This window comes from Octopus bimaculoides, chromosome 25, assembly GCF_046866305.1.
Source record: "Octopus bimaculoides isolate indiv1 chromosome 25, ASM4686630v1, whole genome shotgun sequence".
In the NCBI taxonomy this organism is placed as follows: domain Eukaryota; kingdom Metazoa; phylum Mollusca; class Cephalopoda; order Octopoda; family Octopodidae; genus Octopus; species Octopus bimaculoides.
In genome coordinates, this window is record NC_142952.1 from 28,745,251 (window position 1) to 28,747,994 (window position 2,744).

The following is a 2,744-nucleotide window of genomic DNA, read 5'->3' on the forward strand; positions in this document are numbered from 1 at the left end:
TGTCTGTCTGTCTGTATGTTTGCCTGTCTGTATGTTTGCCTGTCTGTCTGTCTGTCTGTCTTATCTATCAACGCATATTTTATTCTCTTTCTTTTCTCCTCCCCTTCTTCGTCCTCCCCTACACCACACCATCCCATTTCCTTCTCCTCCTCCTCTGCTCCTCTTCTTTTTCTACTTCGTTATCTAGTTTTCATTTCTTCCTCTTCTTTATCACTCTTTTCTTTTCCTCATCCTCTTCTCCTTTCCACACACTCTTCCACACCTTCCTCTTTTCTTTCCTTCCTCTTCCCTCACTCTTAAAATTCCCATCATCCTCTCCTTCCGTCATCCTCTTCATACACCTCCCCTCCCTCACCCCTCACATTTTGATCGCACGTACTTCCTTTCATTCTAACCTCTCTCTCTCCCCCCTCCTCGCTCTCTTCCTTTCCTCCCTCGTACACTTTCTCTTTCTCCTTCTCCGCATCCCTCCCTCTCTCCCTCTAATCCTCTTACATCCCCCTTTCACATTCCTCGTCCCAATCACACTGTCTCTCCCTGTCCCCCTCCCCTTTTACAAGTCACTCTACACCAACCAGTCAGCCATCACTTTACGCCCCTCATCACCCACCTCCACCCGGCCATCAGTCGCCCCTCTTCTACCAAGAACAGCTACAATTTCCCTACTCATCGCAACCTCATGCAGCAAGTGAAGCGCAAAATAAGCCTCTACTGCTACACTCCTTCCCCTTATTCCCACCCAAACTTCCAACCCCCACCCACACCTTCACTCACCTTTACTTCCCACTCCCACCTTCACTCACCTTTGCTTCCCACCCCCAACTTCACTCACCTTTCCTTCCCACCTCCATTTCACAACTACCATTTTTTTAATTATAGTTTAAAAAAAAAAAGAATTCTTACATGTTTCAGTCATTGGACTGCGGCCATGCTAGGGCAACCCCCTGATGGATTTAGTTGTCGAGCAAATCCATCGCAGTATTTATGTTTTTGTTGAACTCTGGTGCTTATTTGATTGGTACTTTTGTTTTTTCGTAGAACTGCTTAGCTGCGGGGACGTTAACAAACCATCACCAGTTGACACACGAAGTTGGTGGGAGATGATAAGCACAGCATAAACACAAAAACAGACACACTGACACGTGAGCATGTCTATCTATCTATCTATCTATCTATCTATCTATCTATCTATCTATCTATCTATCTATCTATCTATCTATCTATCTTGTTACTCATAGTTTCATGTTCCCGTTCGTCGGACACTTTTGTTTCGAATCAAAACTGTTCGATAAATTGGAACGTGAAACTCTGAGCAACAAATTTTGTGATATTTTTGCTGCTTTTTAATAAAGTATATATATATATATATATGACGGGCTTCTTTCAGTTTCCTTCTACCAAATCTATTCGCAAGGCTTTGGTCGGCCGAGGCTATCTGAACCCAGAGCCATGTGGTTGGGAAAGAAGCTTCTTACCACACAGCCACTCCTGCGCCTATATATTTTGTGCGTGTGTTTGTTGTTGTTCTTCGTCGTTAGAAGACTAGGGTTCCTTTATGCCATCAACTAAATTACCATGTACTGTAATTGGCTGAATATTCCGCTGATACGTGAACCTGCGATTCTCAGGTTGAATCAATAAGACACAGAATATGGCAAGGGTATTCCTCACGAATTACAGATATAATCTAGGTGACAGGCTTCTGTACAGTTATCCTTAACACAGTTTTACTTGCAATCTGGTAGCCGACCCGTCCCTACAGAGAAAAAAAATGCATTTGCCAAACGTATGACCTCGGGGCTTGTGAAAGGAACTTTCTGACCATTCGGCCAAACTCCATCCCCACCCCCACTTATCCATATACACATCCATATATGCAAAATACAAATATACATACATGTATATAGTTTGCTTTCCAACCACATGGGTCCTCTGTGTGTGTGTGTGTGTGTGTGTGTGTGTGTGTGTGTGTGTGTGTGTGTGTGTGTGTGTGTGTGTGTGTGTGTGTGTGTGTCCCCTCAACGTCGTTTGACAACCGATGCTGATGTGTTTACGTCCCCGATAGAATAAGTACTAGGTTTACATAGATTAAGTCCTGGGGTCGATTTGCTCGACTAAAGGCGGTGCTCTAGCATGGTCACAGTCAAATGACTGAATCAAGTAAAAGAGTAAAAGAGTATACATGATGATGATGGCCGTCCACTCGTGGCCGAGGAAGACCATTGCCGACCTTTAGGAACATTGTGCGCTCTAGGACTAACTTATATTTTGCATTTTCGGCTCCATTGGTGGCTAATGAGCCCTGCTCTTGACAAGCATACACGACTGCAAACATTGCAGACCAAGCTTTCCCCATTCACTATATGAGCTGTGCACTTTCGCGCAGCTCGCTTAAGTTCTTCATGCTCCAGCATGGGCACAGTCAAATGACTGAAACAAGTAAAAGAGTAAAAGAGTAAAAGAGTATACATACATAGATACATGCGTATGTATGTATGTATGTATGTATGAGCATCCTTACTCGCACGTACTCGATAGATCTGAGCGGGTATCGAACACATTAGTTCGCTTAACGTGACGTCGAAAGTAAAAAAAAAAACAAAAAAATAGCTCACAGCATCTCAAGAATAACAAAAAATGCGTCATAAAATGCGATGCGTATTAATTTACGCGTGGCTAAACCATTTTGCATAAAGCCTTGTCGATGTTGTGGCATTACGTGTGTGTGTGTGTGTGTGTGTGTG

General features: G+C 43.5%; 1 long non-coding RNA gene across 1 annotated transcript in view; it reads left to right on the forward strand.

The window, feature by feature from the left end:
* The first annotated feature begins 1,025 nt into the window (after positions 1 to 1,025).
* LOC106877267 (uncharacterized) overlaps positions 1,026 to 2,744 on the forward strand; it is an 83,943-nt gene continuing 82,224 nt past the window's right edge. The window contains exon 1 of the long non-coding RNA XR_001410364.3: positions 1,026 to 1,142. This is a non-coding gene — a long non-coding RNA (uncharacterized LOC106877267). The remainder of the gene's footprint in view (positions 1,143 to 2,744) is intronic.